Consider the following 24,065-nt stretch of genomic DNA (forward strand, 5'->3'; position numbering starts at 1 on the left):
GTAGCCGGGGGGGGGCATAATATGCACTAGACTCCGAGATTCCAAGGCAGAAGGGACCATTGTGATCATCTCGTCTGACCTTCTGTATCACACGGGCCTGAGAATGGACCCTGTCGTGAGTCGGTGTGGCTCCCCTCCTGCCCAGCAGAGGGAGTGCCCTGCAGACACCCAAGTGGGCGGAGCCACCACCACCTGTCCCCGCCCCCCGGAAGTCAAGGGGCGGGACAGGAAGTAGAAAAGCCGGCCGCCAGAGCTCAGTCAGGGCCCAGCCGCCGCAGGGAGCAGACGTGCCGCTGGGGGCTCGCGACTGGGAACCCTCCCGGACCCGGGGCAGCTGTCCTGACTGGCCGGAGCTCCCCCGCGCCCACTATGAGGAGGAGCCACCGGAGCTCCCCCAGGCGCGGTACTGGGAGGAGCCACCAGAACTCTCCCGCGCCCACTACGAGGAGGAGCCGTCGGAGCCTCCCCGCCAATGCTGTTACCCGGAGGAGCCGCCCGAGCACGCCTGGCCGGACTTCCCCGAGGAGCTGCCGGACCTGCCACCCAGCCCTGGCCGAGAGGAGCCCATGCTGGTGGACTGGCCTGGACTCGGTGCCACAGACGAGATAGGCCCCGAGGGGGAAAGCGGAAGTAGCCCGGGGGTAGCCGACCCCATTAGGCGGCAGACGCAGAGGTACCGATGTCAGTGTGTTGCGGTCAGGACCCCACTGACCGTCAGCGGTCATAGCCGCTGCTAGGGCCCCGGGCCGGGACACAGTGGAGTGGGTGGGCCTGTGTCCCCCCTGCCACCCCACTCGCGGGTGCCAGTTTTCCCCCTCACCCAACGCTCCGGTCTAGGGACCTGGGCCTATATATCTACTGGTTGCTGCTCAGCCCCTGCACCAAGGGGCCTGAGCCACTTTGTACTGTTTTCTGCTGCGCAGCCCCTTGTAACAGTGGACACATAAGGAGTCGGTGTGGCTCCCCTCCTGCCCCAGGAGGGTCGAGCCCTGGCGCAATCGATTACAGACCCCAAATAATCCCTCGAGCGGATCTTTTAGAAAGACATCCCATCCCCACCCCTCTTGGTAAGAGATTCCAGTGATTCGTTATCCTCACTGTTAAAAATCCACTCCTTTCCCTTCTGAATGTAACTAGCTTCACCTTCCAGCCGTTGCATCCTTAGACCTTTCTCTGAGAGATCAAAGAGCTCGTTATCAAACTTCTAATTCTTCCAAGACTACTCAAAGGTTACACCTGGTGCTTATAAACGACTCCGGGCATGTCACCATGTGACAGAACAGAGCACGGGACGGATTCTAGTCTGAGAACACGACACAGTAACTGAAATCGTCCATTCGTTTTATTTGATTTTGTTCTTAAAATCAGTCAGGGCAGCTGTTGCTCAGCACTGATTGGACACCTGACCTCTCCTGTCGCTTGGAGCGGCTGCGCTCTGTTCTCAGCGCTACCTCGCTCAGCGCTCGGGTGCGGACGGCTCTTGAAAGGATCTAAAAGACCTCTGATCTGTTGGGGTCTATCCGGGCACCCCTGTAATATAACTAATGACAAGTCCCCACAGCACTGGATTTCCTGGCTACTCACAGCTTAACTCACAAATATCCTGGAATCACAAAATTCCCCTGTCCCAGTCCCTGCTCCTGAGCCAGCCGGATCAGACCTGGCTCCCCATATTGGTGAGAGGCCCCATGTCCCATTCCATGAGCCAGCCAGGCCCTTTACTCTCTCCTCTGTGTTAGCCAAAAGGGCTCGTTCTCCCCGGAGCTTACCTAATTACACCAAGGAGGCACGGAGACAGGAAGACAAGTACCACACCCTTTATTGATCGGTCAGCTGAGCGGGTGTTCCTCTCGGCTAGTGCCAGAGAAAGAGACACACCTTACATGGCCAGATGGGCCTACCTTTATACCCCGAAACAAACAACTTAGCCTACGTTTGTCTACGTCATTTGGTTGACCTGTAGAACCTGTATATGCATCTGTTAGGGGATAATTGGATATGCAGGATACATATATCATTTTGTGGGGGCTACAAGATACATACAGCTGTTGAGGATACATTTGTCATTCTGAAGGGGAAACAAGATACACCCATTGACCCTTTGTACTAGATACTTTGGATGCATACATGTGAACGCAGCTGCATACACTTGGGGAGCCAACATATACTTGGGGAGCCAAACAAAACTGATAAGCGAAATAGCTGACTTAGGTAGATACACGGCTTTCAGTCTTATGAGTTCTGTAAGCTTTCCAACACAGTTTGGACAAGCATAACATAACTTTGGTTCACTCAGGCCTAATACGGAAAGGCTTCATTAGCACTATAATTTTCCAACAACTCCCCCCTTTGAGAATACTCACCAAACCTTTTGGCTGAGTTTTCTCACACTTTGAGGCCAAAAAGCAATGAAGCTCTGCAGAAATATTTACAACTGCTCTTTTAAGCTTAGTCACCCCCAACCCAGGAATGAATGCATGGACAAAAGAGTGGAACCTTGTTCATTTAACAACTAAGGGATCGGGGCACTGACTATAACTCAGGTAGGCATACTCAATGTTTTAATTTCCCAGATGCCTCGGTGAATAATTTAGTCCCATATGCATCCTCCCCATGGACCCGGCAGGATTCGGTATGTGGTAGCCACACCCACCCTAACCGGTCCATATGCTTGGAAGGAGCACTGTTAATGTCCACACTTCCATCCAGAAAGTGTCCAAGTATGTTTCCCTGACCACAGATCAGATGGTACTCCTGACGTGTCTGTAAGGGCAGTGGGCCAAGTCTGGTGCTCAAGATTACTCCAAATGGCCATCAGCTGGGCATTCAGGAAATCCTGGATTTCTAAACATACTAGATCCCACTGCAATGCCTTCCCAGCCTCAGTGATATTCAATACCAGCTCTGTCAGTAACTTCTGGGTTATAGAACTAAGGGTGGAAATGACATGTAACTTACCAACTCCAGCCTATACTTAAGATAGCTGAGCTTCAAAAATAAGGCTAGTGGCCTTTTCTAGTTGGCCCAATTTCTTAGCATATTCTTGGCTTTGAAAAATAATTCAGATGACTGCAACACTATTGGCCCCAGCCCACAGGGATCTGGTCAATTCCCCTTTCTCCAGAGGAAATAACCCAGGCTCTTTGTTGTGCTAAGCTAATGGCAGCCCCTTGTGAGCAATCTGGGTATGTAAAAGTGATCTGAAAACTGGATAAAGACAATGTCATTTAAAATCCAATTAGGAAGGGCAATACATACTAAAGGATTTATCCAAAACACAGGGCGCAGCCTGTAGAATAAACCCCAAAATCCAAGTAATTCCACATTCCCAAACATGGGTCCCACAAGTTTTTTTTCTGCCAGTGTATAATTCCTCGGGTTTCTTCACCAGGGTCAGTTCTCAATGTCCTTTTTAGTCAGGAATTCCTGGACTTTGGCAATGTCAGTGGAGTGAGTGTTTTTTTTCTTCTTTCCCCAAACAGTTGTAGTTCAGCATTCTACAGGGGAGGGATTAGGAATACACCAGCCTGTAATGGTTTTTTATTCTTCTAGAAAAGTTCAAAGGCACAGTAGGTCTGTCAGCGGACAAGGGAGAGGTTAGCTAGCACGTCACCTTGTCCTTTTTCCCTGCTGTCCAGAAGCACAGTTGAACTAGAAGAAAGAATAGGCTAATCATATAGGAGAGTTCTCCTGATGTGGACGGGTCTTTTTGCAGTGAGAATCATGGGTCCAGGCAGTCAGTCTTTGGCATTTCACAGCGGTGTTGGTAATCAGCAGGACTCAATAAGGGCCTTTCCAGCGTGGAGCCAAAGCAGTCTTTTGTTGGTGGACCTGTACATTGATCCGGTCTCCAGGTTCCATGGAGTGGCAGGGCTGCTAGGGTCTTCGGGTAGTGCGTCTTGTAGCCCTGAGGATTAATCTGTTGGTCTGTATAAAATGTCTTTTTGATAAAAGTGTGTAGGCTGCATAGATTAATAGAATTTGCAATAGCTGTAAACGCAAGATACCTAGAAACTTCTAGACCAGACATCCTGGCCTATTTCCTCTGTGATGCTGAAAGCAACCTTTAAGACCCTTACTCAGAAAAGTGATAATAGGAAACAAACCTACGCAAATTGTCTAGGGACTTTCTGAATATCTGCTAACCTTTCACCTAGTTAGGTGCAAAAGTAGGGTATTTCTGCCCACAAAATACAACAAGTCTACCACAAGATACGTAGATAGTTGTCATTTAATACGTATACAAAGGTCAGCCTATGAAAACAGGTACCCTCACCTTTCCATGGGGAAAGACAAATTTGGGCATAAGAGGAAGGATTTCTCCCTATAAAAGGTGTGATAATCCACCATTAGGGCAGGCGATACACCCATCCTTCTATTCTCCATCGCCTCACCCTGCCTACACCTACGAAAGCTGTCAACTAATGATAAGTCGTAGTGTTCTGTCCTTTCACAGCTGTAAGTATGAAATAATTCTTAATTTCTACTTCACCTCTAAAGCATCTATGCTAAGAAGGGTTTAATTCATAACCAGTTTCTTTATAACTATACTTCCTCTAGCAGAGGTGTGAAATTCACTCTAGTACTATTTGCTGCAAAGTGCATTAGATATCATATCATATCATATCATAGCTCTTAAAGAACTGTGATATTTTGTAACTTTGTAATCAAACTGCTTTTAACATTTTACATTTACTTCTTGTTTTGTTGATTTTAAATAAAAGGTCTTGTTTGACTAAACTTTGTCTCAGTGTAAATTCCTGTTATACCCCAATCTCCTTGTATTAAATTCTGTGAAGCCTGATTCAAGACGAACTTTTATCTTCTGATCACACATATTGGCGAGCCATACCCATATTATTAATATCTATTAATTATTACTAACACTCTTAATTAATTATAAAATTAATTATTACATACAACCAAATTAAGTGGATAAATTCCACTGTCCCTACTAACCCTCCCCAAATCAGGCAACAGTCTTTACCTGTGTAAAAAGGAAACCTAACACATTGCATTAGTGTCTTTGCAGATTGTACAGCCCCCCTTTTCTGGTTGTTAGCCAAGTGTCCTTGAACGAAGTCAGTGTGTATCTTTTTTTTTTTTTTTTGGACTGAGCTTGCTAGTTAAAGTTTTTCTCATTTAACTCGTTCTTTTTCCTTTTCCCCTTTTTGGCTTCCTTTTTTAACCTACAAAGGAAACTTTTACTTTTTACTTATACACCTTTTGTTAACAATGAACACATACACATTGCTGTTATACAGTACATTAGTCTTATTATTTAATGTATGCCACATATACCCTTCTACTAAAATAACCTTATTACAGAGCTTTGGAACAACAAGCCAGGACAAGCACACCCACTTTGAGTTCATTCAATACAACCTCTAGTTCAATAGCTTCCCACCATCCCCAGCCCTCTGGCTAGAAATCTGAGGTAGCCAGAAGGATCCCATGTACAATATGGGGAGTGGGTTAACTTTTTATGTCCTTGCTTTCAAAGACTGTTAGTATGCAATTTGGCCAATGCAGTTTTTTTTCTTTTACTTAAGAAAATACATAAGACTTTAGTATATCACATTTTTCTGATGTATTCAAACACTTTGTATTTTAAGTTGAACAAAACAAATATCTGCATTTAAATTCAAGCCTTCTGCCTTATTTCAAACCAGACCATCCCATGAAAATATTAAACACAACAATTTTGGCCACTTGAGACAGACACCACAAGACAGAACATAGAACACAAAACATAATTTTTACTCTGCCAGTAAATCATGGTATGTTGTATGCTGTTTAGCTGGCATTAGTTTTCTTTGATTATCTGAAAGACAAAAACAAAGGTCTACCCCTTCTGGGCAGTCAATTATTGCTTAAAATATACAAATACCCTTGTTGATTTTAGGCAAAACAGGGGAATTACCCCATATTTTTTTGTATATGTTTTATAGGCAGCCCAGGTTTCAGTGGCTTTTACCTTATCAGTTAGATAATTTGCATTAATACAGATGCTTTCTGGCTTGCTTTTTACTTTTAACTCCTGCTTTTAAACACTGAAAGAAAACATCACCACTGATAGTGCCTTAGAGCCTAATAAATTTTCATTTACACAGCACTGTATACATTCTTTAGCTAATTCAACAAAATTGTTCATAGCCAAATGATTGCAATCTAATAATTTCTTTGCCTGAATTTATTTACAAACATTTAAAAAAAAACACCAAGAACTTTTCTCTTTAGCATTTTTACGAAGTTCAACTACTACTCCCTCCAGCAACTACAGAGTTAACTCTTCACTCTCCTTCAAATCACTTGCTCTTTCCTTATATCACTTGCTTTGTCTTTCAACAGCCACTTACCAATTCAAATCACCATTCCAAATATCCTCCTGAGTATTTGAAATCCCCATGCTTACACTCACTTACTTCTTCCTTCCACTAGACCCTCAAAAGTTTCCAACCTGTTCTCCAAGCTCTCTGTCTGTTGCCTGCCCGCCTGGGCCCGATCCTTTTTTTTTTTTTTTTTTTTTTTTTTTTTGCGCTGAACCGTTTCTTTCATGGGCTTCTGCCCCCACCCTTCTGGTTTTTTTTCCTAAAACATTTTATTCACAAGACGACCCGAGTCCTCCCTCGTGAGGCTTGCCACCTGGGCAAAACGCATGGCCCACTGGCGTTAACTATTTAATTGCCTCTTGTAGCAAACACACTGCTGTTACGGCATATGCTGAGCACGAATGGTTACATTTTAACAAGTCCCTGAAGGACTGGTACTTGCTTAGCCAGGGCTTCCTTTTCTAACTGGAAGTCCTGTCTCAAGGCCTGCAACTTGGCCTGGCGCAGGTTTGAGTTGCTGCCTGGTTCATGATCTATGCTCTTAATTGCTTAATTCTAGTTATCAAATACACATTTTTTTCCTTTTCTCCAACTACTCTATTGCCCAGTCCTGCTACGACTGGGGGTAGATTCACCTGCCACCCTTCCTGGTCAACCAGGGTGGAGAGAGGAATGCTAAACCCTTCTCCAGTTCTCAGACTTACTGCAGCTGAGAATGGGCACACCTTTAATTATGCAGTCCTCAACATATAACACCAACAGAACCAAATAAAACAAGCATAAAACAACAAGGGTAAAACAAATAGATGGTGTAAATTCTACAGGGTTCCCCCATTCTCTATTGCTCACCAAACTGTGACAAATTTCTGTTACCAATTATCCCTCATGTCAGGTGATCAAACTGACACTGCAGGACGGTGGGGGGGGTGGATAGAGAAAGCACACCATATAACCAAATTTTAAAGCTTCATTAAAAATAATAAAACAACAATGGAGAGTGTTGGGAATGCTCCCACATCACTCAAGAAAAATATAAATGCCCCATACTTACACATATCCAGACTGGCCACGTCTGTATATAACATTCAGAAAAGGGGAATAGGTGGACGGGAGATTATCCTGTATACAGCTTGTTCAGAATTTCCAACATGCTTCCGCTCTTGGGAGGGCTGTTCTTTTACACCCTGGAATCTCCTGCGGTGTCTCTTTCAGAGATTCCAGTCCAGGTCAGCTACCTGTGGCTTCTCCAGTGTCACCAAGCCACACCAGCACCGGCATCCGTCACAAAGTCAGACTGTTGGATCTCACCAAACAGTTAAGCTTTGCAAATGTAATCTCAGTTCTGTAACTTGTACTGCCTTTAGTTTGCCTGTCTCTATTTTTCCACAGCCAGCTGGGGCTGAAAGCAGTTGTTTTTTTTTTTTTTTTTTTTTTTTTGTACTTAACATAGTTTATGCTGATTTTTGACCTTGAGCATAAAACAACTTTTTCTTCATCTCTCTGCCAAGCTGAATTTCAAATTAACCCATTCCTAGACAAATTGCTCACACTGTGTCAGAGGCTTTTCTTTGGTGATTAAAAGCTCCTCTGAGATATATGATCTTATCTAGATTAAAGGTACCTTTTAATGGGCATTGTTTAGATGGATCTTCACGCGTATAAAGATTCCAATTCTCTAAATACCTGCAGGTTTTAGAACCATGATGTACGTACATATAATATGCTGGGGTACCCTTAGGGGGTGAGGTGGAATGTTTAGACTGTCCCTTACCCACACGGAAAAGAAGGGGGGGGAAGAGAAGATGGGTTCACACGCTCCTAGACCCGATTACAGTTTTGGCTTCCAGCATACCAATAGAACAAGAAACAAAAGTACCCCTACCAAAAAGAAAAGCCAGCCCTGGGGCTGCTCTAAGTTCCAGTAATTGTTCAGCATGGCCCACGGACTCGTGGAGTTAATGGAATTATTCATTAGCCGTGTCTGAACCTAGGTACCTTAACCAGAAAGCTTTTACCCACACACCTTCCTATTTGTGGGTTCTTTTACCGTTAGGGGCCCAATGTCCCAACCCTCACTCTTCGGGGGTGTTAATCCTCAAACCCAGGAGGTAACGCACTTACCACGCCCGGAGTGGCCGCATCCGGCAGGTGGACTCCCCTCTTCTGGTACCGTCTTGTCTCCGTGTCGGTTGGAGTTCTCTATGGAGGGGGCGTAGCCGTCCCGGCCGATTGCGGCGACCCGGAGCTCGAGCAAACCAATAGCTCAAGGTGGCCACTCTCCTGAGCCGTCCTCGGCCGCCGGTCAGCGCCCCCAACAGGGAGAGAAGTCCCGGCGTGGAGTCGCCATTTGTTAGCCAAAAGGGCTCGTTCTCCCCGGAGCTTACCTAATTACACCAAGGAGGCACGGAGACAGGAAGACAAGTACCACACCCTTTATTGATCGGTCAGCTGAGCGGGTGTTCCTCTCGGCTAGTGCCAGAGAAAGAGACACACCTTACATGGCCAGATGGGCCTACCTTTATACCCCGAAACAAACAACTTAGCCTACGTTTGTCTACGTCATTTGGTTGACCTGTAGAACCTGTATATGCATCTGTTAGGGGATAATTGGATATGCAGGATACATATATCATTTTGTGGGGGCTACAAGATACATACAGCTGTTGAGGATACATTTGTCATTCTGAAGTGGAAACAAGATACACCCGTTGACCCTTTGTACTAGATACTTTGGATGCATACATGTGAACGCAGCTGCATACACTTGGGGAGCCAACATATACTTGGGGAGCCAAACAAAACTGATAAGCGAAATAGCTGACTTAGGTAGATACACGGCTTTCAGTCTAATGAGTTCTGTAAGCTTTCCAACACAGTTTGGACAAGCATAACATAACTTTGGTTCACTCAGGCCTAATACGGAAAGGCTTCATTAGCACTATAATTTTCCAACATCTGCCTTTAGGGTCTGTTGCCCTGTGGCATTTCCCCGGAAGGGGAAAGCCAGGGGCAGGTGGACGCTCCATCAGTGTCAGGAGGGAGAGATGAGGGAGTGACCAACCGCGAGATCCCACCTGGGGAGGTGGCGGCTCAGAGACGGCTGCAGTCAGGGAAGGGTCTAGGTGCAGCCTGCCACCATCTCATGCTCACACTGCAGGGGCTGTGCTGAGCTCACTCTCTCTGAGCGAATCTAGGCCGCCCGGCGCTGTGACAGCTCGGCCCCGGGTCTGGCTCATAAACAGCCCCAGCCTGCAGCCTCGCAGTGCAACTCCCCGGCCCATCAGCCCGGAGCTCAGCCACAGACTGATACAGTTATTGAAATGCTGAGCAGCGTCTTCGCCTGCAGTGCAGAGCCGGCGCGGGGCCTTGGAGCACGCAGCAGTGACTGAGCTCTCAGGGTGACCTGCCAACCACACCCACATTTCAAGGGCTGCTTCTGTGTGTTAGGGGGTTAACCATTGGACTCCCTGCCACTGGGTACTAGAGGGGTTAGCACGTAGGACTCCATTCCAGTGCATGTTGCCAGGGTTAAGCTGTGGGACTCCTTCCCACTACGTTTTGGTGGTGTTAAATCGCAGGACTATCTTTCTTTGGGTATTAGTGGTGTTAACCTGCGAGACTCCGTGCCCGTATGCACTGGTGCTGTTAACCGGTGGGATCCTCTTCCACTAGGTATTAGTGGGTGTAGCGGGGTGGTCCCCTGCTCCTGCCCTGAAGGGCTTGAAACAGCCCTGGGGGAAGGCTGTGGCTGGGGCAAGAAGCCTGGGCTGATTGGGGGAAGCAGGCTCAGCTGTGGCCATGCTCCAGTCAGGCCCAACTGGCCCCTATAAGAGGCTCTGTGTTTGTAGAGGGTGAAGGGCCTGGCTGCAGGGAGCTAGAGACAAAGTACCTGAGTGGACCAGGGCTGGGGAAAGGCAGAGGAGCTGGGGAGCTCCAGCCTGGAAAGCCCCAGGCTGCGGCCTAGCATTGGGCTAACAGGTACTGGGGGTTGCAGAGGGCAGCCCAGGGGTAGGCCAAGGCAGCAGGTCCAAACCCTCCTTGCCAGTGATGAGTGGCTGATACTGCAGCCTGCCCCAGGGCGCGGGGCTAGACAATGACTGGCAGTAGCCTGATACTGAGGTGAGATGGGAATAGTGGGTGGGGGTTCCCCTGGGAGGGGAGACCCTAAGACTGAGGGGTTATTGCCAGGGGGCAGCACCCCAGTTAAAGGGGCACTGGGGTCTAGGGAGGGACAGGGGGGCCAGAGGACAGGTGGATCACCGGCCTGCAGAGGGTGCTCTGGAGCTGGAATCAAGCTAATTCCCAGAAGTCACCAGCAGGAGGTGCCACAGGGGTGAGTCTGCACGTCTACAGTGGGTTAACTCACGTGACTCCCTGCCACTGGATATTTGTAGTGTTAAACTGTTGGACGTCCTGCTGCTGGGTATCAGTGGGGTTAACCCCCGAACTTCCTGTCACTGGATAGTAGCAGGGTTAACTCTTGGGACTCCCTGCCCCTGGGAATTAGTTGGGTTGCCCCATGATTCTGACTAATGCCATGTACAGAGGTGATATCACAGCCTGCTCCCCATTCCCCTGCCAGCATAGACTGGTGGGGGGGCGGAGTCACCCCTTTAGCTTTGGATCACAAACAGCCCAGATCCCTAGACACCCCTGAATTCAAAGGCCAGGTGGCCCCACTGCTCAGACCCCCTGCGGGTGAGGGGCACAGAGCAAAGATCCAGCCCCTGGCCCGTGCCCGACTCCCAGGTGGGTTCAGGGGTTAATTGAGCTGCAAATCTGGGAATGCCCCACATGGGGGTGCCAGGGAGGGGCTGGGAGGTCTCTGACAGGCTGGAAAGTAGAGACATGTGGCACGGGGCTCCCCGACCAGCTCTGCTGGAGCCCCTCACTCCCGACCCGCAGCCCCCTGCTAGCTCAGAACTGAGCTTCCCCCACTCCCAGCTCTGCTGCTCAGGGCTGCCCGGGGGGCGGGAAGGGGGCAAGTGGGGCAATTTGCCCCAGGCCCCACAGAAGCCCCCATGAGACTATAGTATTCTATAGTATGGCAACTTTTTTATGGAAGTGTTGGTGTCACTAGGCCTGAGTAAACCAAAGTTGTGACTTTGGGCCTGAAGTGAACCAGAGGTCTTACATGCTGTGAACTTTAACCAGCCTAAGCTGCTAAGAGACAGCAAGCAAAATGTGTAACTGTCAGCAATTTCAGCTTGCAGACGCAGAGGAGGAGGGGGAGAGAGGGGGAGAAAAGTCTACATGCGTCTGTGCTGTTCTGTGAAGGCCAGAGATAAGCATGCGGATGAGAACGTTTCTAACACGCTGAAATGTAATGTTTTAAGTAACTGCTGTTGGGAAGGGAGGGGTGAGGGGAAAACCGAACAAAAGGCTTACACAAACAAGGGGGGTATAAATGCTGGGACCCCGCCTGCGCGCGGGTGTGCAGGATTTGAGAATGCTTTTCTCCCTGGCACCTTATTTGGGCTCAAATAAACCTGGTTTTTGCTTCTCCACCCTGGTGTGATAATTAGTGCGACGCACACCGGGCAACGAACCTGCTGTTGCTCCGCCTCGGGCTCTTTGAGCCGGCAACAGAAGGGGGCCCCCAAAATTGCTTTGCCCCAGGCCCCCTGAATCCTCTGGGCAGCCCTGCTGCTGCTGCCCCTTAATCTGGACCCAGAGCCCCCTGCTTGCCCAGCCCTGGGTTCCTCACACCCAGCTCTGCCGGACCCCTCGCTCCCCCCCGTGGCTCCTGATTGCCCAGCCCTGGGATCTCGCGGTCGCCCCCTCTGACCATGGCCTAGATGACACTCCCGGTGGATGAGCAGCATTTGCTCTGTAGGCCTGACGGGATCTGATTCCCTGTTTGAAATGAAGAATTTCTAGTGCTCAAGGTATTTGTGTCAGAGCGTCCCACTGGTTCAGCCCAACATGAACCGGAGACACTCTGGGCAGATCCCCACTTTGTGCTGGAGGGGGGGTTCCCTGCACAGAGAGCCGTCCCCACCCGAGCGCGGCACAAGCTAGCCCCTGAGAACAGAGCGCAGCCGCTCCGAGCGACAGGAGAGGCCGGGTGTCCGATCAGCACCGGGCAGCAGCTGTCCTGACGGATTTTACGAATACAAGGAATGGAAGATTTCAACGGTGTTGTGTTCTCAGAATAGAACCCGTCCCGTGCTCTGTTCCCTCACATCATAACTTTCCCCTGTTGGTTATAAGCCCCTTTCATAGCCTCCAAGTCGCCTTGGAGGGGTTTGATTTTATCGGTTCTGACACAGTCCTTGGCATGAGGGAGAGGAGAGGGGGGCACATGGAGCCCCTGGCTTGAGGGAGGAGGTGGGGGAATTTCAAGGAGTCTGAAAATTGAGGTGGGCACCCAGGGAGTGGGGGTACAATGTGTGCACCCTGCAAAAATAACACAGTGTGCGACCCTCTATTATTCCTCTAACCATAACAACCCCCAGCCTCTCATCCCTGCCACCTAGCGCTGGGATTGCCAAAAGTCAGGCTTCTTTGTGTCCCAATAACTAGAAATCCCCTGTCGTGCCTGGCACAGCTGAGATCAGGGCTCATTGTAACGGGTGCTGCCCAGACACACGGCGAGAGACAGTCCTTGCCCCAGCTGAGATCAGGGCCCCATTGTGACGGGCGCTGCCCAGACACACGGCGAGAGACAGTCCCTGCCCCAGCTGAGATCAGGGCCCCATTGTGACGGGCGCTGCCCAGACACAGTGAGAGGCAGTCGCTGCCCAGCTGAGATCAGGGCCCCATTGTGACGGGCGCTGCCCAGGCACACGGTGAGAGACAGTCCCTGCCCTTTCCCAGCTAACCAGGCAGTTTCCCAGGGGAAGGGATCATTCTAGCCAGACAAAGGCTGTTTCTGCAGCTAACTGGCCCATTCACAACAGAGAGACCGAGAGCTAAGCCGGGCCGAGGTGCCCGCAGGGGATGGGACCAGCGAGGGGAGAGATCGCGTCCTGATGGGTTTTCTCGTTCCCTGCCATGGGAGCAGGGGGGCTCCGTGTTCCCAGTCCCTGCCTGTACGCAGGATCATCCCATGGAGAAAAGTGACTCCCTCATCGCTCCCCACCAGCACTGAGGGAGCATCCACCTGCCCCTGGCCGCCTTCTTCCAGACCTGCAGAGCCAGGAGCTCCCTCCCTGATCACTAGCCTCAACCTCCTGACTATAGCTGTGCTGGGGGCACTGAGCCTGGGCGTGGGGCTGGCTGGTAAGAGACTCCTGCTCCCCCGGCCACCCGGGTCCCTTCTAAAGCTGCCGGGGAAATACCAAAGGGCATCAGACGCCAAAGACGGAGGATAGAGAAGGGGCCTGGCTGGCTCAGGGAATGGGACACAGGGCTGCTCACATTAAGGGGGTGGTGGCTCTGATCCAGCTGGCTCTGGGGCAGGGACTGGGACAGGGGAATTTTTCCAATTTCAGGATCTTTGCAAGGTAAGCTGTGAGCATCCAGGAAAACTGGCTACTGGTGAAAATGACGTGGCTGCACTAACGCTCCTGACCACCAGGGGGTGCTGTGGCACTGCTGCACTAACGCTCCTGACCACCAGGGGGTGCTGTGGCACTGCAGTGGCTGGGCAGTCCAGGGCTGTTCCTGGGGGTGGTGTGCACTGGTCACACTGGGAGGTGATAGTGATGCTGGTTATTGATCTTTGCAGGGAGTCAGAGCAGGGAGGAAGCAGCGCCTCTTCCACAATCCTTGCAGTGGGAAGCAGGGGGGGTCTAGTGGGTTATTGTGGAGGGAAGGGGGGGCTGGGAGTCAGGACTCCTGGGTTCTCTCCCCGGCTCCAGGTGGGGAGGGGGGTACAGGGCAGAGAACATTGGTTCTCAAACCGGGGGGGGGGGGATGAAGAAATTCCAGGGGGGGCACGAGGCTGTGAAATTTTCATAACGAAAAAAATTATCAGTGTAAACATTATTTTTTATTCCTTTATTTAATAGACCAGATGTGGACAAGCCATATCTGGCCAGTGGGACCCTCCTCATAGACTTTAAGGTGAGAAGGGACCATTATGATCGTCTAGTCTGACCTCCTGCACAACGCAGGCCACAGACTCTCACCCACCCACTCCTGTAACAAACCCCTGACCTATGTCTGAGCTATTGAAGTCCTCAACTTGTGGCTTAAAGACCTCAAGGTGCAGAGAACCCTCCAGCAAGTGACCCGTGCCCCATGCTGCAGAGGCCCGTCCCTTGAGCTCCCAGCGGGGGACTTGCATCCGACGAAGTGGGTATTCACCCACGAAAGCTCATGCTGCAAAACGTCTGTTAGTCTATAAGGTGCCACAGGATTCTTTGCTGCAAGTTACTTTTGGAAAATGTTGGCCAGATTATTAATAAGTTATATAAAGGGCACTGTAAAATGCCCTGCTTGTGTGACGATACCTTGTAAGTATAAATCACAATTACATGGAGTGTCACTGACAATCAGCCCTTTAGGCTACAATCTTCATTGCTGTTCAGAAAATCTAAATGAAAGGGTTTGAATTGTAACTTGAATATTTTCTGACACATGCTCCCAGCATGTATGTGCCTTAAAATGGTTAGGAATTTAGGGCCAAATTTTTTGTATAACATCCAATGCTGCATTATTGGAGCCAAAAATCGCGTTGGCAAACCTATCTAAGCCCCTGGCCCCACTCCCGCTGTTCCCCCACCCCCACAGGCATGCCACCGCACGGGCAGCTCATCTTGAGCCCACCCACCTCCCCGGTTTTCCAATAAGCCAGTCCTGCCGCTCTGAGCAGCATGGTGAGCCGGGGGGAGGAGGGGTTGGATAAGGGGCAGGAGGACCCGGGGGCAGTCAAGGGACAGGGAGTGGTTGGATGGGGCAGAGGTTCTGGACGAGCGGTCAGGAGACAGGGAGCGGGGAGGGGGGTTGGTTAGAGGGTGGGTTCACAGGAGGGAGAGATATGGTGACAAGGAAGAGGGGGAGTTGGAGGGGTGTGAGGTCCCGAGAGAGGGGGCCAGGGGACAAGGGGCAGAGCGGGGAGGGTTGGACGGGGGGTCCCAGAAGGAGCGGTCAGGGGACAAGGAGCAGGGGGTTAAATTACTAATTGAATTTATTAAAAGGGAGGTTGGATGATGGTAAAGGAGAGGTGGGGGGGTGTGAGGGTTTCTTGAAAATTAAAAAAGGGGGCGTGATGCCAAAAAGTTTGGGAACCTATGGCATAGAACAAGGGTGACTGGGACTCTTCCATTGTGTTACCAGAATTACCACTGAGAGGCGTTACCCCAAGCAAACCTCTTAAGCTCTCTGCACTTGCAGTCAGTGACCCTCTGAGACGGGCCCCCGTTTTGCAGTCAGGGCTGGCCCACTGCACCAGCATGTGGCACTAGGGGGCGCTGTGCTGCAGGGGCGGGGTGGAGTGGGGGATCTCCCCTGGCAGTCAGGGCTGGCTCCAATGCCCCAGTGCGGTGCTAGGGGGTGCTGTGGTGCAGGGAGTGGGGTCGGGCACAGCCCCGCAGGGAATGGGTGACAAGCACATGGCACATGAGAGTAAAGACACAAACTCCACGTCCAGGCAGACACTTTATTGGGGTTGAGCAGGAGGGTTAGCTCCCTGAACCCAGTCACTCGGTGCCAGGCGATTTCGGCCTCAGGCTGGCTTGGATCTGCTCCCGGGCAGGGCTGGGGAGTCTCACGGCGCCCGCAGGGTGACCGGCAAAGGGGGTCATGTGGAGCAGCAGAACCCAAAGCCACCGTTCCCAGGACAGCAGTTATAGCAGAAGCGACAAACGAAATCCTGAGCTTTCTGGAAGAGATGTAGAGACTAGAGCAGGGGTCTCAAACTCAAATGACCCCGAGGGCCGCATGAGGACTAGTGCATTGGCCCGAGGGCCGCATCACTGACACGCCCCCTTGCTGCCCCTGGCCCCACCCCCAATCCACCCCTTCCATGAGGCCCCGCCCCTGCCCTGTCTCTTCTCCACCTCCTCCCCTAAGCGCGCGCAGTTTTAATAAATATATACACTCAGTAATGCACCTCACTCAAAGGACAAAACACGCACTTAGATTTACTGCCTAAGGCTCTGGGAGGGAGTTTGGGTGGGGGAGGGGGTCTGGATGCAGGCTCTGTGCTCGATGCAGGCTCCAGGCTGCGGCAGGGGGTGGGGGTGCAGGCTTTGGGACGGAGTTTGGGGATAGGAGGGCTGTGGGGCTGAGAGCGAGGGGTACATGATGCAGGAGGGGGCTCAGGGCTAGGGAAGAGGGTTGGGCTGTGGGGTGAGGGCTGTGGATGAGGGGTTCATGATGCGAGGGGGCTCAGGGCTAGGGAAGAGGGTTGGGCTGTGGGGTGAGGGCTGTGGATGAGGGGTTCATGATGCGAGGGGGCTCAGGGCTAGGGAAGAGGTTTGGAGTGTGGGGTGAGGGCTGTGGATGAGGGGTTCATGATGTGGGGGCGCTCAGGGCTGGGGCAGAGGATTAGGGTGCGGGGGGATGAGGGGTTCATGATGTGGGGGCGCTCAGGGCTGGGGCAGAGGATTAGGGTGCGGGGGGATGAGGGGTTCATGATGTGGGGGTGCTCAGGGCTGGGGCAGAGGATTAGGGTGCAGGGGGATGAGGGGTTCATGATGTGGGGGTGCTCAGGGCTGGGGCTGAGGATTAGGGTGCGGGGGGAATGAGGGCTCTGGCTGGGGCTGAGGGTTTGGGGTTGGAGAGGCTCAGGGTAAGGGAAGCCTGCCTTGCCAGTACTGGCGGAGGGCAGGCACTAGGACCCTGCACCCTAATCCTCAGCCCCAGCCAGAGCCCTCATCCCCCCGCACCCTAATCCTCTGCCCCAGCCCTGAGCGCCCCCACATCATGAACCCCTCATCCCCCCGCACCCTAATCCTCTGCCCCAGCCAGAGCCCTCATCCCCCCGCACCCTAATCCTCTGCCCCAGCCAGAGCCCTCATCCCCCCGCACCCTAATCCTCTGCCCCAGCCAGAGCCCTCATCCCCCCGCACCCTAATCCTCTGCCCCAGCCCTGAGCGCTTCCCTTCCCCCCCCCCAGCCCGGCCCCGGCGGGTCCCGCTTCCCTTCCCCCGGCCCGGCCCCGGCGGGTCCCGCTTTCCCCCCCCCCTTACCCGAGCGCGTCTCCGGCGGTCCCGCTCAGAGCCGCGTGGCGAGGGGGCGGGGCTTGGAGCTCCACGCCGAGCGCAGCGCTCAGCCCAGAGCTCCCAGCCCCGCCCCCTCCCCACGCGGCTCGGATCGGGGCGGGGCTCAGGGGCTCAGCCGGAGACTCGGCGCTCTATGCGCCGAGGCTCCAGGAGAGGGGCGGAGGCGGGAGCCTCCGCTTTTCTCTTGGGGGCCCCTGCGGAGCTCCCCTGGGGAGCTCCGCGGGCCGCAGGGAAGAGCTCCGCGGGCCGCATGCGGCCCGCGGGCCGCATGTTTGAGACCCCTGGACTAGAGTGAGGCCTGCCCTTAAGTGACCCCCCAACTACCTTCTCCCAAGCCGCTTTCCCCTCTGAGAGCTGGGAACACAACCCAGAAGTCCTGGCTCCCAGCCCCGCTGCGCTAACCACTAGACCCCACTCCCCTCTATATTTTCCTCAAACTATTATTCCCATGTGGTGTTGGAGGCATTTTTTTTTATCTGGGAGGAGAGCGGTTAGATCAGGGGCTGGGGGAGCAGGACTCCTGGGTTCTATTCCTGACTCCCAGCAATGAGTGAGCACTAAAGGGTTATGTTCTCTGCAGGATGTCAGAGTTCATGGATGGACCACCACTGCCCTCTGCTGGGCAGGAGAGATGCTTGTTGGTGGGATATTATTGAGATTAACCCATATGACAGTGTCGGTGTTAAATTGTGGAACTCATTGCGACAGGATATGTTGGGGTTAACCCATGGGACTCCCTACCACAGGGTTTCCTGGGGTTAGCCTGTGGGACTCCCTACCACTGGATATTAATTCAGTCAATGTAGGGGACATTTTAGACATAAATCTGTTGAACTTCCTGCCACAGGATTTTACTGGGGTTAGCTCACAGCATCCAGCATAGCCCTCCCCTCCCCCCATCAGTCCCAGCAGTGACACAAGCGAAGCCACCTCCCGCTACTCACCGCCTCTCTCTTCACCATCACCTTGGACTCGGCTTGTCCTTCCTCTGAGTGCTGGGACTCCAAGACCTGTCAGAGCGGGAGAGCAGGGAGTCAGTTCTGCCCCACGTGTTTGTTTGACCAGCAGTCGCGGCTCCGGAGGGATCACAGGGAATCTAACGCCTGTCTCTAAAGCATGTCCTGTCTCTAAAGCTCTGGCAGGGGAGCGGGGTCTAGTGGTCAGAGCAGGGGCGCTGGAAGTCAGAACTCCTGGGTTGTATCCCCTGCTCTGGGAGGAGAGGGAAATCCACTGCATTAGAGCAGCGGAGAGAGAGGGGGGTGGGGGGACCGGAAAAGCAGGACTGCTGAATTCCCAGCTCTGCTGCTGCCTTACTGTGTGACCAAGAGAAACTCACTTCCCCAGGCAGTGCCTCAGTTTCCCCTCCCACCCATTACTGCATTGGAATATATTTGGGGCAGGGGCAGCCTCTTGCTGTGTGTCTGGGCAGCGCCTGGCACACCAGGAATGGAACAGGGTCCGTCACTCACCCCAGCCAGGGACGCTCCATGGATTCCCTCAGTGCAAAGGAGGGACACGAACAGGAGCAGGACAGCCAGCATCTGGACTCTCATCTTCTCTAGGGGTTGGGTCTTCTCCACGAACAGCTGAATGGAGCTGGGAGCTACAGGGGCCTGTATTTATTCACTAGCTCAGAGCCCTCCTGGACAGTGGAGTCAGTGATTGGCAGGGGAGGAGAGATTCCAGTAACTACAGGCTGGATGAACAGCTGTTTACCTGTTATCCACGTCTTTATGGGGAAAGACTCTTGTGGTTACAAAATATGAGATGTTTTTACCAAAATGCTTCCATCTCTAGCCAGGTGACAACACCCTCTGCCAGTCAGACCTGATTCTCAGCACCCTGCTCTGACCTGCTCGACCCCCACCAAAGTCAGGTAAAACGAGGGTTGCCAATTTTGGTTGGACGTATTCCTGGAGGTTTCATCACATGATATAATCTTTCATTAAAGCTTAATCTTCAATTCCAGGAGACATCGTGGAGGGTTGGCGACCCTAGAGAACCCAGGAGTCCTGGCTCCCAATCCCTCTGTTCTGACCCATTACACCTCCCTTCCCTCCGAGACCTGGTGCTGGAACCCAGGTGTTCTGACTCAATGCCCTTTAACACCCTTTCACACCACTCCACAGTCTGGCCGTATTGTTTGGAGGACACGGGCCAATATTTTCAGACTTTGGCCAGAGATTTTGGCTGTCTCCATGTTCAGATGGATCAGCTTGGAAAAGATTCCCGGAGGTGCTGCTCCCCCAGACTCCAGGGCTGTGGGGACTTGTCATTAGTTATATTACAGAAGTGCCCGGATAGACCCCAACAGATCAGGGTCCATTGTGCCAGACCCTGCCCAGACACAGTGAGAGACAGTCCCTGCCCCAGCTGAGGAAATGTTTTGAAACAAACAATTTCACTTCATTTAAGGTCGTTCCAAAATTTCTTTGCGAAATGTCCGTTGGACTTGGGTTTTCCCTTTTGTGTGTATTTTTCCCGTTTGTTTTATCTCAGCTCTGTCGGCTATTTCAGAACATGTCAGTAGCCAGGGGGCATAATATGCACTAGACTCCGAGATTCCAAGGCAGAAGGGACCATTGTGATCATCTCATCTGACCTCCTGTATCACACGGGCCTGAGAATGGACCCCAAATAATCCCTCGAGCGGATCTTTTAGAAAGACGTCCCATCCCCACCCCTCTTGGTAAGAGATTCCAGTGATTCGTTATCCTCACTGTTAAAAATCCACCCCTTTCCCTTCTGAATGTAACTAGCTTCACCTTCCAGCAGTTGCATCCTTAGACCTTTCTCTGAGAGATCAAAGAGCTCGTTATCAAACTTCTAATTCTTCCAAGACTACTCAGAGGTTACACCTGGTGCTTATAAATGACTCCAGGCATGTCACCATGTGACAGAACAGAGCACGGGACAGATTCTATTCTGAGGACACGACACAGTAACTGAAATCGTCCATTCATTTTATTTGATTTTGTTCTTAAAATCCGTCAGGGCAGCTGTTGCTCAGCACTGATTGGACACCTGATCTCTCCTGTTGCTTGAAGTGGCTGCGCTCTGTTCTCAGCGCGCTACCTCGCTGGGTACGGGCGGCTCTTGAAAGGATCTAGAGGACCCCTGATTTGTTAAAATGAATGGAAAAGTGCTTCTTGACCTAAGAGATACAGGTGCTGAGATTTCTGTGGTCAGGAGGGACCTGATCCAGGAGAGGGACTTATTGCCTAGGAAGCTAGCAGAATTAGAGCTGGTCGGGGGTTACAAAGTCCCTGCACCTTTAGCTAAAGTACATATGCAAAATAAGGGTTTGCAGGCTGAACTGACTGTTGCCACGGTGGCACACAATTTTGCACCGTTTCTACTGGGGAATGATTTCTTTAATGTGGCAGAATCGGTCTGTCCCAAAGTTGGTTAGCAGGGAGAAGGAATCTTGTGCTAACAGCCCGGGGAGGGGGAGTCACATGGACTGCAGGGGGAGTGGGAGGGTGTCTCTTAGATTTCTCTGTAGCAGTAAAAAATGCAGCTTTGGGGGCAGGGATGGTTGTAGCCGGTTCCTGTGGCCCCAGGGCTCCAGGCAAGTTCAAGAGGGAGGGGCTGGATGAAGCCAGCTCCTGTCCCATGATCATTTCCCCGGGGGAGGGGAACGATCCACCTTGTAGCAAGGAGGCCACCCGGCTGCTGACTGCCAGGAAGTTGCAGGTCAGCAGGGGGGCAGGGTCTGCCCTGGGGTGCACAGAGGCGTGTGTCCCAAAGATGGAAGTTGGGGTCCTGGTGACCACTGGACCACAGAGCCCAAGATCTCTGTAGCTGGAAGCAAACCCAACCTCAGTGGATTTTGCTGGCGAGTGAAGAGTCTGCCATAGCTGGTAGCTGTGAGCCCACAGCTGGACCAGGGTCACCTTCCCTTTCGGGGGACACAGGAGTGTCTGACCGAGAGGGAAGCCCAGACGGAAGGTGAGGGGGGCCAGAGAGTCCTCCCACCTTTTGTAGGGAGGGTCTTTCTCAGGAGGAGGGTGAAAAGTCTGCATTTAAAATGTGGATCAGGTTTTCAGGGAAACGTGGGGGTGAGGTCTCCTGGAAGGGTGGGGTCCATCCAGCTTGTATGTGTATATATATATATAACATAACTAGAATGTGTTTTATGCTACATATGCCATGTAACACATCTCTGTAAAGGTCATGATCTACTGAACGTATTAATCCTATTTGTATGCATGTCTCGTTTTTGTATTCGAAGTTATGACTATTGGCTACATCCTTGTTTGATTCTAAGTAGGCTGTAGTGAAGGAGTTGGTTGGCTTCCTGAGAAAAGACTATTCTCAGTCAGTGCCCAATCAAGAAACACTTAACCCAACAATGAACTTGGAGACACTGTGGGAGAAAAACGAGTTTTTACTTTGAGGTTGGTTGCAATATGCTAGAGGCCGCTTTATTTTTTTTTAATATTTGCACGGGGAGAGTACTTACAGGCAGGGGTTCCCCTTCCGAGGCAGGTCGTCGTTAGGTCAACAATTAAGGCAAGCATTTGTGCCTTTTGTGACATATAGTAATGATCAACAACTGCATTTTGTTTATACGTATTTTTTAATAATTTACCTTTTTTTAGCAATTTTTGCTACAGTCTGCATTCTGTTCTTATTTAACACAAGGTCAAAAAACAGCATCTTTTACAGTTCTTTTTCACTCGCCCAGGACCTGCCAGGAAGTCTTGTGTTATTAGCTGTTAGAGTTAGCCTGACTCTTGCTCTTCCTGGCAGACTTAAGATGTCTGCTCTTTTCCCATAAGAACATAAGAACGGCCGTACCGGGTCAGACCAAAGGTCCATCTAGCCCAGTATCCTGTCTACCGACAGTGGCCAATGCCAGGTGCCCCAGAGGGAGTGAACCTAACAGGCAATGATCAAGTGATCTCTCTCCTGCCATCCATCTCCATCCTCTGACAAACAGAGGCTAGGGACACCATTCCTTACCCATGCTGGCTAATAGCCATTTATGGACTTAGCCACCATGAATTTATCCAGTCCCCTTTTAAACGCTGTTATAGTTCTAGCCTTCACAAACTCCTCAGGTAAGGAGTTCCACAAGTTGACTGTGCACTGTGTGAAGAAGAACTTCCTTATATTTGTTTTAAACCCAACTTCCACACTCTGCCTTTTTGTGCTTTTAGCACAATTATTAATTTTAAACCTTTATTTTTATTGAACCTTGTATTTTTTATTTTAGCTTACATGGTATAACCTTTTGGGTTTAATTGAATACAATAACAAAGGATGGTTAGTATGAACATGGAAAGTGCTATTATTAGTACATTTTTATAACAACAATAACTTAACCCTAAACTAAACAACAACAATAAAAGCATTAACATTTTTATTGTACTAATATGATGGGGTTGCTGAACAACCTTAGTTACAGAACACAGTACATTATACTTAGTATATAAAGTAGACACTTTATAGGCTGTAAGAAAAGCATACTTTTTAATTTGATATATGTTTTGGAGTATCTGAATTTGCTTTTGTAATTTAGAGATATTTTGAACCTTTGGTAGGAGTAAAAGCAAATTTTGGGATTAATTAGGTGCTAAGACAGTTTAATTAAAGGGTATTTGGAACCTAAGGGCTGATTGCAGAATTTTATTTGCAGACCAATAAATGATATTATTGCCTGCAACAGTGGTGAGATTAAAATGTATGTCTTGCAAAGTGGTTGCCTTAACGTACACAAAGCTATTATTAGCTTGGAAAAACAGGTGTCCCGTCAGGGTCGTTTTTTGTTTTATATTTTTGTAATCAATATTGTCATGAACAGTGACAACTTTTTTGGGCTTTAGTTTATGTACACACTGAAGTTGTGGGGATTTTAATGGCCAGAGTGTCCATTGACTCCCTATTTTTATTTAAACGTTGGGTGTTATTTTAGGAGCACTGACTATAGATTGAGTAGGCATACCAGGTAGTTTATTTTTTTAAATATTTTGGTGAATTATTTAATTTTACATGCTTTTTTTTTTGGACTCGGCAAGATTCAGTATATGGAAGCCCACACCCCTCCAACCGACCCATATGCTTGGAAACAGCACTGCAAACATTTGCACTTTCACCCAAAACATTTTTTAAATATGTTTTTATGGCCACAAAATAGATGGCATTCCTGAAGCACTGTAAGGGCGGTAGGCCACGCTTGATGCTCAAGATTACTTTTAATGGCCATAAACTGGTCATTTAGAAAATCCTTTTTTTCTAAACATGCCAGATTTTACTGCAATTTATTTTTTGCCTTAGTGATATTTAACACCATTTTTGTCAACAGCTTTTGGGTCGTTGAGCTAAGGGTGGAAATAACATGTAATTTACCAACCCCAGCCCGTACTTGGATTATTGTGCTTTAATAATAAGACCTGTGGCCTTTTCCAGTTGCTTTAATTTATTATTATATGGTTGGCCTTTGTAAATGTTCCAAATTGCTGCTGCACTATTGGCACCATTCCCTATGGATCACTAAGGGGTAAGGGCCTTGGCCAGTGGGTTTCATTACAGTATACAGTGTTTGTATTAGGATGTGTTACGGGATGGTAGTGGTAGTGAGGGTAATGGCGGGGGGAGTGGTCATGGCAGCAAG

This window comes from Mauremys mutica, chromosome 17, assembly GCF_020497125.1.
Source record: "Mauremys mutica isolate MM-2020 ecotype Southern chromosome 17, ASM2049712v1, whole genome shotgun sequence".
Taxonomy (NCBI): domain Eukaryota; kingdom Metazoa; phylum Chordata; order Testudines; family Geoemydidae; genus Mauremys; species Mauremys mutica.